Source organism: Vicugna pacos, chromosome 10 (assembly GCF_048564905.1).
Source record: "Vicugna pacos chromosome 10, VicPac4, whole genome shotgun sequence".
Lineage (NCBI taxonomy): Eukaryota > Metazoa > Chordata > Mammalia > Artiodactyla > Camelidae > Vicugna > Vicugna pacos.
In genome coordinates, this window is record NC_132996.1 from 7909330 (window position 1) to 7925057 (window position 15728).

The following is a 15728-nucleotide window of genomic DNA, read 5'->3' on the forward strand; positions in this document are numbered from 1 at the left end:
TATGCGCGCACACACACACACACATACACACACACACAATGGAATACTACTCAGTCATAAAAAAGAATGAAATGTTGCCATTTGCTGCAATGAGAATGAACTTAGAAGATATCATACAAAGTGAAATAAAACAGAGAAAGACAAATAAATAGTATATGATATCATTTATATGTGGAATCTAAAAGATAATACAAATGAACTTATTTACAAAACAGAAACAGACTCAAAGACATAGAAAACAAACCTATGTTTACCAAAGGGGAAAAGGGAGGATAGGGATAAAGTGGAAGTATGAGATTAATAAACATATATCATTATGTGTAAAATAGATAACCAATAAGGAGTTACTATATAGCACAGGGAACTATATTTAATATCTTGCAATAATCTATATGGAAAATAATATATATAACTAAATCATTTAGCTCTACACTTGAAACTAACAGAATATTGTAATCAACTATAGTTCAACAAAATTTTTTTAAAAATTCATAAATATTGCTCTGTTTTTGATACTATTATAAATGTTATTGTTTTTGAGATCATTTATTCTGTGTAGAATGCTGCTGATTTTTAGAAGACACAGGGGAAAAAGCCCCTTGACACTGATCCTGGAAATGATTTTTGGATATGACACATAAAGCACAAGCAACAAAAGCAAATATCAAAGTGGCATTACATCAAACTAAAAAGCTTCTGCATGACAGAAGAAATGATGAACAAAATGAAAAGTCAACCTATGAAAACAGAGAAAATATATGCAAACAACAGACCTGATAAAGGGTTAAATATCTAAAATCTACAGGAACTCATACAAATCAATGGTGAAAAAAAACAAATAATTCAATTTAAAAAATGGGCAAAGGAACCAAACAGACACTTTCTAAAAGAAGATATACGGGTGGCCAACAGGTACATGGAAAGTTTCTTAATATCACTAATCATCAGAGAAATGCAAACCAAAACCACAATGAAATACTACTTAAACAGTCAGAATGACTATTATTGAAAAAAAAAGGGGGTAAGTTACAACAATTGCTAATGAGGATGTGGAGAAAAGGCAAACCTTGTACAGTGTTGGTGGGAATGTAAAGTGGTGCAGCAACTATGGAAAACAGTATAGTTGTTCCTCAGAAAATTGTAATGAGAATTACCATTTAATCCAGTAATTCTACTTTTTGGTATACATTTGAAAATAACAAAATATAATTACTATCTTGAAGAGATATCTCTACCTCCATATTTATTGCAGCATTATTTATAATAGCCAAGACATGAAAACACCCAAGTGTTTCTGAAAAATGGAGCAAGAAATGTGGTGTATATATATATATATATAGTTATATATCTATATCTATATCTATATCTATATCTAACTATTATTCTGCCATAAAGAGAAGTAACATGGATGACAACATGGATGAAACCTAAGGGCATTATACTAATTAAAATAAGTCATAAAGAGAAAGACAAATACTGCATGATCTCATTTTTATATGGAAACTTTAAAAAAACAAACAAACAAACTTATAGAGAACCAACTGATGGTTGCTGGAGGGGGTGGGGGATAGGGACTGGGGAGATGGGTGAAGATAAACAAAAAGTACAAACTTCCAATTAAAAGATAAGTTCTGGGGAAGTAATTATAGCATGGTGACTATAGTTAATGATACTACATTATATATTTCAGAGTTTCTAAGAGAATAAATCTTAAATGTTCCGATTGCATTAAAAAATTGTAGCTATATGAGGTGATGAATATTAACTAAACCTACTGTGGTAATCATTTCATGATATATACGCCTATCAATCATTATGTTGTACACCCTAAACTTAAACAATGGTATGTATCAGTTATATCTCAGTAAAACTGGAAAAAATCTCATTTTCAACTAAAGGAAATATGACAAATGTGGCAAATAACTATCAAAATTGAGTTGTCTTAACTTTTTCAACAGGGATTAATTAGCTGCTAGAATAAAAAACACTTTTTGTCAATGACTCATGTAAGAATCTGATATAAGACAACATTGATACTAACTAGGTTTAATTATTAGGTAGTAGTCCAAGTTCAAATTTTGGAATATTGGGTGTTAACTATCTTAGTAGAAGTAGAATTCAAACAAGAATTGAAAAATTTTAGATGTGATATTATTAACTGAAGTATCTTCTATCTGATAAAATATTTTTGATAGGGAAAGAGGGCAGAACGTCAATACTCCTTTGTCAACAAGGGAATTTATTGGCTTCTGTGAATGCAAAGATCAGACATGGGACTGGCTTTAATTATGACATCACTGGAACTTCTTTAACAATTGAAACTTCATCTCTTAGCTCTTACTCACTCTAACATGCAGTTTCATCCTAAAATTAGTTCCCTTGATAACAAAAATGTCTGCACTGGTTTCAGAACTCATACACTCTCAGAGTAATGTTCATAGAAAGGGAAATCATTCTTCTTTTATCTCTCAAAGGGGAGAAAAAAAATTCCCCCAAAGTCCTAAAAAACTTCTGACACCTCATCATTCCTACTGCATTATGTGTTCATTTTAAACCCATCACTGGAGAGAGAGGTATGAATTACAATGGGTGGCTTCAAAATATCAGAGCCTACTTTTATGTCTTTGGCAGGAAGTCACATTTATTTAGATCTCATGTCTGAATACTGTGAAGTGGAGGTTTTCCGAAAGAAAATCTGTGTAAAGGGGAGACTGCTGCTGGTTCGAAGGAAGATGGTAGAGGTTAACATGAGACTTGCTTAAGAAAGATGCCCTGTGAGTAAAATGAATTAGAATGAGGAAAGTTAGGTAAGAAACAACTACAATAACTCAGACTCAAGACAGTAAATGCTTTGCCCACAGTTAGCTGTGGTAATGAAGAGATACACAAATACAGGAGGCTGAAAACTATAACAATACATGGCACACTAACTCGGCTCTGAACTGAAATGATGCTATTAAGCTATACAAAGAAAATGCAGTATGATTTTTATACATTATACCTTATTATAAAAATTGATCCTGTTTAGAAAGCACAATTTTAAGATGAACTACAGAAAAGCAACAAAAATGGCAAAAAGATATGAAAAGTGTGACCTGCTGTTTCAACTCTAAACCCACCATGGCTCTTCAAGGACACACTGGGCAATGAGAAAGATACTACTATGGCAGCAAGTATAAAATGGCCAAGAGTGTGAACCTCAATGCACAGTAGCTAGTAATGTAGGAAATGAAATCTCTGGTCAAAGTCAACTCTAGGAAAATTTGTCAAAAGAATAGAGTTTGATTGTCTTTAGGACCGTTTGGAATATATCCCAAACAGAAATCTAAGCAGGGGCTTCTTTTTTTTCTTTTTCTTTTTTTTTTTGCCAACTTTCCTAAGTAAGTTTCTGAAGTTATCACTAGAGAATTTTTTAAAAAAGGAGTTTTTATTTTTGCTTTTGCTGCAAAACTTGAATATGCCTAATATGTTCCCATTTTCACTTAGTAATATACTTTCCTCTTCTTTTCACTGTAGCTATAACTTGTCAGGTGCATCCCACTTTTTTATAGCTGTGTAAAGAAATCTCTGATTCAAACAATGAATATTTAGTCAAGTTTATTCCCAAGCTTACAATCTCATGAGTATAGACTGGGTGAGCTATATGCATGTCACTCCAATACTTTTAAGATATTCTGGGGTTTTATTTGTTTGTTCCCTCCTTCTGCATTAGCTTGTTTTGTTTTCTCTCCCTGGATCATGTCATTATTACCTTCTCGTGGAAAGCCACGATTCAGCTCTTTCTGTATTTTGCTACTACTAAGCCCAAGGAGAAAAGGGGTAATTTTTTATTTGTGTTCACTAGCTTTTTCCTTGGCTTCAACTAAAATCATTTTTCCTCTTAACAGCCAGCACTTCCGTCAAAGACAGTGTTCCCTTGCATTTTTTTTCACAAATGGCTTCTTACCAATCTTTCCCAGATATCTAATTCAGTTTTTCTAAATCTATTTTTATCAACATATGTTAATTTCTCCTTAATTTTATCTATTTTTTAAGAAACTGTATATGTTTATTAAAAGATAGTTTCCACAGAAATTAACCAACCAGCATTAAGTTAATTTCTTTCTGACTGGAATCATTATAATCTTCTCTAGTTGGTCTCTAATTATTGTTATATTTGAGTTTTTTTTTACTTGAAGTATAGTCAGTTATAATGTGTTAATTTCTGATGTACAGCATAATGTTTCAGTCATACATATATGCACATATATTCATTTTCATATTCTTCATTATAGGTACTGCAAGGGATTGGATATAGTTATATAACTCTTTTTCAAGTGCCATGCTCTGTGTAAGGTATTTTACAAATACTCTCTTTCACTCCTCAAGTCTGTGATGTAAAGAGTACTAACATTCATATTTTGTAGATGAATAAATCGAGCCCCATGAGGGTAAAATATGCAAAATCAAACAATTAGGACTTGTTGGTATCTATACTTGAATTCTAGCCTCTCAGTCTACAAACATGATATATTTAATCATTATATTTTGCTTCTCTGTTTTTTTCTTTTAATATGATAATCAGAATCCACATTTAGGGCTCATGTTTTGAATTTAGACAGAATGAAAATACATCAAAATCTGTAGTTATTTATGAAGAGGGAACGTTTTCACTGCCTCTGGTCTCAGTTATTTATGACATTTTCCAAACAACTTCACAGAGATTGTTGCACATCCATCATTCAAATATCTCATCTGGAGCATCTGTACGATGGCATACAGGGAGGGAGCATGCTTCATGCTTGCATTTCACAGCCTCAGCATCTTGCTAGTTAGCCATTGGTTTACTCTGCAGAATTATCTCTGTCTTTACAAATGACTATCTACTTCCTGTTCCCATATAACTCTTAAGAAATCTCCATTGAGAAAGACATGACTGCTGAAGCTGGATTTCTTCTTTCAAGACATATGGGAAATTTTTTTAATGTATCAGGCAAAATACTAAATATTAGGAATGAGAAGATGAAAAGAAACATTTTCTTCCTTTGATTTATTGGAGATCAAATTCCACCTTTCATCCCATCTCTCTTAAAAGTCATTTTCTTGGATTGTTCGTCTGCTACACATCCCTTAAATGTTAACCTTCACAGAGTTTGACCTCTGTCTTCTTTTCTTCTCTCAAAACATAGCTGCATGAACATTCCTATTGTGATTTAATAACCTTACATAAATAATCACTGACAACCAAACTCTATCTCAGCCTATTTGTATAATATATCAAGTAGTCCACAAAATGTTTACACTTGGATATACTACAGACATTCCCAACTAGCATGGCTAAGGGAGAACTCTTAACCTCTTTCACATCGCTCTTCCTCTTCCCCATGTCAATGCATGGAGCAGTTAGTCTACTGATTCACTCAAGCCAACAAAACTAATCTCCTTTGTTTTTATTCCTCCAATCTAGTCACCGAATCCTACGAGTTTGTCTTCTTACTCTCCTCTCAAGTCTCCCTCCACACTTCTTACTGCCATAGATCAAATCTTTGTTAATTCTTTCCTAGATGTGTACGTTATTCTCTCAATTGCTCCCCCAAATTTAATACTACCCTTTTCCCAATCATTCTACACTCTCCTGTCAGGATGGTCTTTCTAAAGAATTAATAAACTAACTCTTTAATGGCAGAAGTCCTTCATTGCCTTCAGGACAAAATCCAAACTTCACAGCATAATATAACATGGTCTTTGTATTCTGGCTATCATATCTCTCTCTCTCTCTCTGACCGACTGGGTGAATAAGACATACAGGATTCTTGCTAACTCCACAAAGCATCATATCTTACAAGATAGGTACATGGCTAATGGCTTATCTATAGAATAAATGAAATATATGAAGTCAAGAGTTATATAGAAGGATTATATCTATATATCATATGTAAACATGTGATACTTCTAATATACTAAGAACCTGGATCAATCAATAATTTTGCATTTTTATTACATCTGTAAGATTTTAAACTATAAGATGCTTATCTGTGTACTAATCAGAATTTATTATATAACATAAAATACAAGCAAAAGGCTTGACTTTTTTTAAACGTATGAAAAATAATCAATTATTTGTTCTTTCACTTTTAAAAATGTGTTTACTTAACAATCCCTAGGTCCCTAACATCAAGATGAATATCATGGGAAGAAAAGATAAATAAGAAGAACCAGAAAATTAAGTAACATCTTTGCTTGGTGATGGAAGTAGGAAGAGGCCTATCAACTCTGTTAATCTGCACTGGTTCAATCATAAAAAGACTTCTGTGGCTTCACCACAGTCATCTGTGGTAACTTACTCCCCACAGACTCTCTCAGATACACAGACTGGAAAATTTTTGTATAAAACTTCTGTTTTCCACATCTACCTTCCCCACCCCCTCCAGAACACCTGAAGTGTTTTTCTTTAAGCTATTAAAGTTACATCAGCCTCTTGGACCCCATTACCAGAAAGTAACAAGATTTTCTACTCAAGATCTAAAAGAATGTTAGTATATTGTAAAGCAATTATTTATTCCAATTAAGATAAAAGGTCTACAGTTCAAAGGATTCAGCATTGCCATTAAATATGTTACAAAATGGATATATTTTAGGATTCTATTTAATTCTATTTAAGCTCTACTTACATGATATAACCTGGCAGGAATGTGAAAGGGTACTGCAATTCCATTATTTTGGACTTAAGCCTTAACTACTGAGCACATACATTCTTCTAAAGATTAAGAAGCACTTCATTAATCCTTGATTTGCCACATAGAGTTGATTACTTCTAAATTTGATAGAGAATGAGTCTCATGATTCTAGGGGAGAATTCTAAAACTCTGACTTGAATGTCTCAGAATGGTGCTACACTAAAATTACATGGATGTGCACTCACCTCTATAGAATTTAATTCTCAGGAAAATAATTTCTTGCAATATATCATTTTTCTGTAATAAATGACTGCTAGGAAATTTGTAACAATCTGTAGCTACCAAAATCACAATCAGTATAAAATTTAATACGACTGTATACATTGTTTTTGAAGCTTAATATATTTAGTGAATCTTACTGAAATCTTACAGAAATTTAAATATTGTATTATGATGCATGATCACAGTAACTAGAGGTACAGAGCATATGTAAGAAAAGTAAAACCTTTATATTTCTATTTGTTAAAAAATATATAGGCCAAATACTCACTCAAATTTTATTTTCTCACAGGGAAGTTCCCTGAATTCCCCAATCCCTTCCTTTGTCATCGTCTATTCCTTTACCTTGTCTTAATTTTCTTCTCAACACTTATTTTTACTGACATTATACATTAATTTGCTTATTCTCAGTCTCACCAGAATAAGACTTTGAGTCACTGCTGTATCCCTAACACTTAAGGGTCTCAATATTTGTTAACTGAATGCATAAACTTAAGATAATATATTTTAAAGAGCTGTGGATCTGGAGTTAGACAACATTGGTTGGAATTGCTGTTCATGATAACAAAAGGTAAAGATTATTGATATTCAATAACCTCATCCATTAAAAAAATACTAATAATGCCACTTGCTAGGGTTCTTGGTTGAATGCATCAAATGGGTCCAAATTAAAGTACTTTATACAAAGCTCTAGCATTTACTAAGATTAACTGTTATCATTACCATTGCTCTGACTTAAACTAATTTTGAATTCTATCACATTTTTTAAACAATTTTTTCTTCTGAAAGGAAGAAACGCATCTAACCATCCAGATAATTTTGACTCAACTCATATATCTAAATTATGTAACTAAATATATAAACAAAAATTCAAACTGAAAAAAAAATGGACTCTATCAGTTCTGTTGCACTAATCACCTACTAGACACATATCTTTTCAAAAGATACACATATATATATGTAACTTATATATATATATATATATATAAAATGTTTTATATATATATATATAATGTTAATCATCAAAAGCAGCCAGAAGAGAACAGACTGCTGAAGTAGGTATGAACGTGCATTTCTGAGTGAGCTAGTGGCCACACCGCTATGAGGAGCTAGGCGTGCAGCTCTGCAGATAGGACAGTACCAGTAGGGAAAAGAATGTCTGAAACCCAGGGGCTACACTGGGGTAACTCCTGGCCCCATCACCTGGATGTGGGAACTGCAGCAACCGTGACCTGGTAAAGGCAGGGCAACTGAAGGCTCGGACCTATCAAGAATAAAGCACTGGGGTCACTCCACTAGTAAAGTATAGACTGGCCAAAGAACCAGAGGAAGGTGAGAGAATCTAGAAAGGCAGTAGAACAGGGAGACAATGATATTGATAAAGATGTCAGGACAGACCCGGTGAAGCAGCAGAGGCTGTAGCTTGCCTCGGTGATCCTTGTTCCTTAAATCTTTTGTAGACTGAGGTGACCTAATGCCCTGACGGAGACTACAAGTAACTGAAATTTACCTCTGCCCTTCCCTAGTCTGCTCAAAAAAGAAATGAGGGTATGTACTGTTCTCACAGTTATGGAGGCCCTGTACTGCAGAGCAAAAGGGAGATACAAAAGGGTGGGAAGTGTATCTCTGAGGTGCTGGGATGCGTGACTCTTTCACGTTTACTCCTTCAGATCTCCCAGGGCTTACCAGTGGTTTGTGTGAGCTGTCACTGTGCAGATTTGATCTGGGTGGGGTCCACATGCTCCACGCGGGACAACTTCACAACTCCTTGCCTTGTGCCTTCCTCTCCTACGCAGGGGAATCCCTAAGGATGGCCCCATGGGACTCTGCTTGGTGCTCACGTATGCACAACCTAGAACTAGTCACATGTTATCAGCCAGTGGAGCCAAACTTTTATCAGTGAGAGATAACAAACTATGGATAAATTCTTCTACTCTTCTCACCACACAGTAGGCAGCCCTATCTAAACTGAGGAGCAGACACTTCAATTCTATGGGGGATGGAACAACCAGCTAGCAGCCACTACAGAGTGCAACGAAGCACTCTCTCAGACTACACTTTCTGGGGAACCCAGGCTAAGAAAAAAATCTCTTTCTGAATTGTATGATATTTCTAAAGGAAGAAGAGTACACTGAAAGATACAAGAACTGTGAGTAGAAATTGAACTGGTTTCTCTACTAAATGACTGTCTATAGACTCTGTGTTCAGAATAACATTCTGCTTGTAGATAGATTATTTTTACTTCTCTCATTTTAAGAATTTATCTAATAACTTAAGGCCCAAATGTTGGATATCTAAATCATACTTCTGTTGATCTTTATCTGTAAATGTTGGTCAAATTTAGCACCTAATTTTAATAATAATTTTAAGATTAATTAACATCACAGAATGACTTACCACTAATTGAAAAGTTATGAGAATACTAAATATAATTTCCCAATATACTTTTGAAAGAAAATTATCTTCCTGTGAATCTGTTATATTTCCAAGTGAGAAACCTAAGAAGTGAAATATGCCTAAATTCTGGGAGTGAATATGTCCAGATATAATAAAAGATTTAAACGCAGGTTAAACTTGGAAATGTAATAGCAAGATACTTGTTTCAGTCCCCTCATACCATACTAAATCATCTGTCTTCCTTGTTTTTAGGTTTTTCTACTTTAAATTCAATCCCTCTCAGTCTCTTGGCTTGTTCTTGCTCCTCCCCTTTCATGTCTTGCCTTCGCATTCTCTCTCTGGCTAAGGACCTGCAGGGGAAATGTGACCACACCAGAATCTTCCTGAATTCCTTGTGTGGTTGTTTCGCCTTCTGGGGAGACTCCATGTGCCAGAACAGATGTCTCGCTCCGTAATTCATATACATGTTACCTTAGTTGTATCCCTGTGTTAAAAGAATATGTCATAAAGTATGTATAGACTCTATAATATTGTAGGGACTTCAAGTGGGAGCAAACAATCTCAGGTGATGAGCCTCCATTAATCATAGGCGTCAGCATTAGTAACTAAAGCAACGCTGAGGTTCCCTAAAGGCAGGAACCACTAGAGAGAATGAGAAGTTAAAATATATATATGACAAAATCAGATACTCTTAAGAGTAAGCCAGATGCTGTAATATTAAATTGTGTTCTAAATCTTTAGAGGGATAATATTTCATTGTTTTAACAGCTTCACTTTGTCATGTTTACACGCTTACACACCAGAATAAATAATGCTGTATTGCATTTGAGGGCTGATTTTTATCCAGTTACATGACTCTCCAGAGTAATGAAAACTCACCTAAACGTCATTTAACCTATTTTTTGCCTGAGTTACTTGTATTTTAGCACACAGCATACAAGGAATAGCTATTTGATTGGTGCCTATATGCTCCAAGAGGCATATCTCTAAATTCAGAGAAACCCAACCTAAAAGAAAGTAGTCAACTGTACCAATGCATTAAAGAAGAAAGAAAAAGGAAAAGCAGGGGCATTTGTTGTTGTTTTTTTTTAGAAAAAGAGTAAATAAAGTATTTTTTATCCTTGGTAAGTCATAGAATAGGCTCTTTATAGCTTCCTCTCTGTCTGACAAAGTCTGTATCATATGGTATTCTCTTGACATTTACAAATAGTATTCTAACATTTTTGCTTGTTTTCTATAATAAAGCACTTTTAGACTTCTAGTCTTCATAAAAATGTTCATTTTCTCTTGCTTTTCAATATTTTTCAACCAGTTTCCATACACTTTTTTTTTTTTGTTAATTTTATTATTGCCTCTCCAAGGAGAAGCACTCTATCCTGACATGGCATTTATCAACAGCCAGAACATAAAAGTTTTGGTAACATGACTGAATATATTCTCATCAATCTTGTTTCTCCTTGCAATGCACACAGAGAGACTGTATTTTCTACAATTCTGTGTAATTAAAAACTGGTATCCTGTGACTAGTTTTGGAAAATAGAATGTGGAAGGTAGTGATGTACTCTGCTTTGTCCTGTTCCCTAAAATTCCCTGCAAGGTCCTTGGCTAGGGACCTAACTTTCATCCTTATGACTATAAGTAAGGGATCTGGGATGTCGAAATCACACAGTAGAAGGACCTTGAAGTCCAGAATTACTAGATGACAGGTTCCCAGGAGAGATTCTCCACCAGCATCAGACAGTTACATAACAAAATATATTTAAGAACTGTTTCATTTAGTTAATCCACTGAAATTTGGAAACTGTTCATTGTAGCAGTCAATGGTAAATACCTTCATATATAGGGTCAAACACAGTGATCCTGAAGGTCATACATAGTTGTCAGGTCTAGAATAGGAGAGAGGGCAAATTCATGTAATTTTGATCATCTCATAAACATTCACCTAATGAAGCTCCATTGAACAGAAACAGGATATTTGACTCTGATTGGTGGGTCCTTTAACAATCTGAACTTGAACTATGGAAAATTATAATCCTTACTGGGACCTAAAACCAAGTTTTTTCTTTGCTAATCTCCAACCATAGAAATGTACTTGAAGTTACTTTACTTCCCAGGAGATATATAACCTCTGTATTCCACTACCATTCTGCCAGTTGTCTTCCTAGAGCTTCGATGCCCAGCTGTTTGTGAAAATAGAAATATTGATTATTGTGGGAAGAGCTATTTTTTAGCAAACAGTATGATGATACACTGAAAATACTAATGATATCCTGAAAAAAGGCTATAAATTTATCAATTAAAAATAAGAAAGAAAATCAATGAGATAATCTGGAGGAAGTGTGTGTGGAGATAACACATAAGAAATTTATAGAAAACATACCTGAAGGAAAGTAAAATATGTAATGATCATAATAATTCATGGAATTTAGAGGGAAGCCATTTGATGGAAAAACTATAAATATTATACACAGAATGGTAGGGAGAGGGACATTGGACCTATAGAAAAAAATAAAATCTTAGCCACTACTTGCTCTATAGTAAAATGACTGAGTAAATAAATAAATAAAATTTATGTAAATCTTGTTTTTGTTTTTCACCTTTTAGAATTAATCTATAATATAACACACAGATGACAAGAATATTATCAGAGTACACATAGGCAGTTTTAACCTGGATGATATCTAAAGATACAGTTGCAAAAGTTGAGAAGAGGGATGAGTACAGATAAATACAAGAGTAGCAGTGCTAATATCTTCATGTTTATATAGAGAAGAATCAAGTACCACTGTGGAGAACTAAGAGGTCAATAGTTGTAGAGCATATTCGTAAAAGGATATTGGAAAAAAGGTAAGGGGTTTATAGCTTCATCTCTCATAGCTAAGAATCAAGATAATGTCTAGAATTAATGCAAGAAATAGGGACATAAGCATGCTATTCACCATTAGTGAGGTAACTAAGAAGAGAAAATAAACACTTAGATATGTTTACTTCTAGAAATAGAAATGCTTGTAAGGGAGGTTTGGCAATAACAGAGTGACTTTTTATTATTGCTTTTGGTACTTTTAAAAAAAACTATATGCATATTCTACTCTTTTCTTTCTATCTTTCCTTCTTTCTTTTTTTTAATGAGACAGAAACAGTAAGAGAAAAGAGAAAGAAAACAGGCTAGAAGAAAGCAATATTCATAAAGTACTGACCAGAAAGCAGGCTGCCTGACAAGACAAAACAAGGCAAATTTAGAGGCCTCCAACTACTTCTGAGTTTAGACATGAAGAGATGGACAGGGAGCCAGTATGAGCTAGACCTTCTCAATTCTTTCATATCATTTGAGTTCATCATCTTGGTTAATGGGTGAATGGAAGACCAGAATTTGTTTTAAACTTAAGAAAGTTGCCTTCTCATACATATTTTGATATAAGGAGCTAGGTTTTGGAAAAGCAGTAGGCAAATTTTCATAGGAGCTAAGGAACCTCCTAGTTAGAAAGAGATTAAGATATTCTTGTTGTTTCATGTTATTCGATTTTGTTTTTCTGAAGGTTGGAGATGATCCTAGTGATGTCTCCTGGGAGGGAGTGTACCAGGAACCTAAGAAAGGAAAAGGGGCATGAAGGAAGAAGAAGAAATCTTCATGAAGATACATTTGGCAAAAAATTTCATCCGCCTTTCAAAAGCGTAAGAGTTTTATAAACTCTTCTACAGGGACACCTGGCTTCCTAAGTTATGAGTGAATATTTGCCTTATCCCTACAATCATCCAACACCTTTCTCAGAATATCATATATTTGGAATCATATAGCATGCAGGTTTTCGAGATTGGCTCAACTGGATATACCATAGTTTACTTATCCATTTACTTACTGGAGGACATCCAGGTTTCTTTCAAATTTTGAAAACTATGAATAAAGCTGCTATAAGTGTTTGTGTGAGTGTAACTTTTCAGTTCATTTGAGCAGATACCAAGGAGCATGGTCACTGGATTGTATAGTTAAAGGGTGTGTAGTCTTGTAAGAAACTGCTACACTGTTTTCTAAAATGGTAGTAATATTTTGCATTTCCACTAGCAATGAATGAGGGTTCCTGCTGGGCCACATCCTTGTCAGCATTTGGTATAGTCAGTGTTATAAACCTGAGCCATTTAGTTGTACAGTGATACCTTATGTTGTTTTAATTTGCAATTCCCTTATGATATAGATGCTGAACATTTTTTTAATATGCTTACTTGTCATCTATTTATCTTTGGTGAGGTGAGGTTCAGGTCTTTTGCTGATTTTAAAATTGTGTTGTATATTTTCTTATTATTTAGTTTTCAGAGTTCTTTGTATATTTTGGATACAGTCCTTTATAGGATATGTCTTTTGAAAATTTTCTCTCCATCTGTAGCTTGTCTTCTCATTCTCTTCTCATTGCCTTTTTGCAAACCAGAAGTTTAATTTTAATTAAGTACAGTTTACCAATTGACTATGGTCAATAATACCACATCGTATACTGGAAATTTGATAAGAGAGTAGATCTCAGGTCCTCCAACCACACAAGCAGGTAAGAGTGAGAAGATGGATATATTAATTAGCCTGGCTACAATAATCTTTTGCTATGTATATAAAAACATCATGTTTTATACCTTATATATATAAAAACTATATTTAAAAATAAATAAAGTAACTTTTCTGGTTTTCCAAAACTTATATTTACATATATCTGTTAAGAGTCATCATAGAACTACACAATAGGTAGAGATTTTAAATGATACTGATCATTGAGAAGCTAACATTTAAAAACTCGCTAGAATTTATCATTCAAGCAACACAGAATTGCTTTATTGTTCTTCACAGTTTTATAAATGTATACCTTGTGAGAAACTATGAAACTTTTCATTAAAAATGGCATTTCTGTTAACTTCCTTACTTATGTGCTTAATAGTAAACACATTTTATTGTATCATTCTGCTCAGTATCTAAAGGAAAGGAAAAGGAGTACTGAAATAATTCAAATTTGAATTAAATTTCATAACAATTTTTATAATTCATATTTAGATTAAATCTTACTATACTTTCAGTTCAAATGGAAATTAGCAGTACTTTTAAATTGCTTTTATTCTCCTTAAAATCTTACCAATATATCAGTTTATTCAGTTATTCCTGACTTAGTCACATAACATTTATTGAGCACTGTTTGTGTTCTCAACACATAAGATTTAAGGAAATGGAATCTCTTCCCTATATAAATGATCACTCCAGGGGAGACACAGAATTACAACGATATAATGTCAGTATAGAGAACTGCGGCTATAATAGAGTTAACTATAGATTATACTTGTGGCACAGAGAAAATAATTAGCTGTTGGAAGACTTAAGAAGATAAGCATTTGAGCTGAAATACTTGAGAAACAAATACAGTCATTCAAGGGGAGAAGAGGTGAGATAGGCTGTCAACACGTAGAGGAGGAAATCATTGGGGAGCTTGGAAAAATAACCAGAGCCAGCTCATGGAGACTTTTATGCCAACATAATAAATTTGTAAGCAACACTGACTGATTAAATTGTTTAAATATTTTACACAGTGGAATAACAACATAAGCTTTGCATTTTAAAATATTTCTCACATAATAATCTAAATACATTCATTTAAATTCTACACATTTCAGTGTTCACTAGTGCCGGACGCTAGGGATACAACAGTGAAAATGTCTAAGGGGCTAAAATTGGAGGAAAAACAGAACATGTGCAGAAAGATTAGACAGTTCAGAAGATGGAGCAATCTAAGATATTTTGTGTAAAATCTGGTCATCTAAGAAAGATGTCCAAGACAAAAAGAGACAAATATTTAGAAATTAATGGTGGCAGGGACTGCCTAGCATCGGAAGATGTTGATATAACATACAAGGGTATAACTGTGATATAATAAACAAGAATAAAGAAAACAACATTCTATAGGTGGAAATCAATATTCAAAAAGAACACAAGAGAGTACTGATGTCAGCAAGAAAGTGGGATAGAAACTTTTAGCTCTTGTCTCCACAGAAACATCCATTTCATAACCATGGAATGACGAAAACACCTTCACAAGAGTTCTGGAATCCAGAAGAAAAGTTGTAGAAGCACAGTGACTCAAAGAAACAAGACAAGAAGCATTGAAAAGAATAGGATAGTTTTTGACCCACAATGTCTCTCACCTAAGTTGGTACAATGTAGCACCAAGAGAGATCCCCTCAGCCTGCAAATTCCACTGTGGGAGAAAGGGAGAGTGAAGTGAGCATCTGACTTCCCCAGGCATTTGGGTTGCTGCCTGAGAGCCTGGCTTTTGCCCTTCCCACTGAGGGAAATGGTGTGGTTAAATTGCGTGGAGATAGTTAAGGACAAAGAAAAGGAGCAGAGGCTTTCAGTTATCATTCCACAGATCT

General features: G+C 34.0%; 1 protein-coding gene and 1 long non-coding RNA gene across 6 annotated transcripts in view; one reads left to right on the forward strand and one right to left on the reverse strand.

Annotated features, from left to right (window-relative positions):
• Window positions 1–15728, reverse strand: part of CNTN5 (contactin 5) — a 1006880-nt gene that overhangs the window by 636507 nt on the left and 354645 nt on the right. The window lies entirely within an intron of this gene.
• Window positions 4277–6467, forward strand: LOC140698921 (uncharacterized). Its single transcript, XR_012076930.1, has 2 exons — window positions 4277–4335; window positions 6144–6467. It is a non-coding gene; the product is annotated as an uncharacterized lncRNA (long non-coding RNA).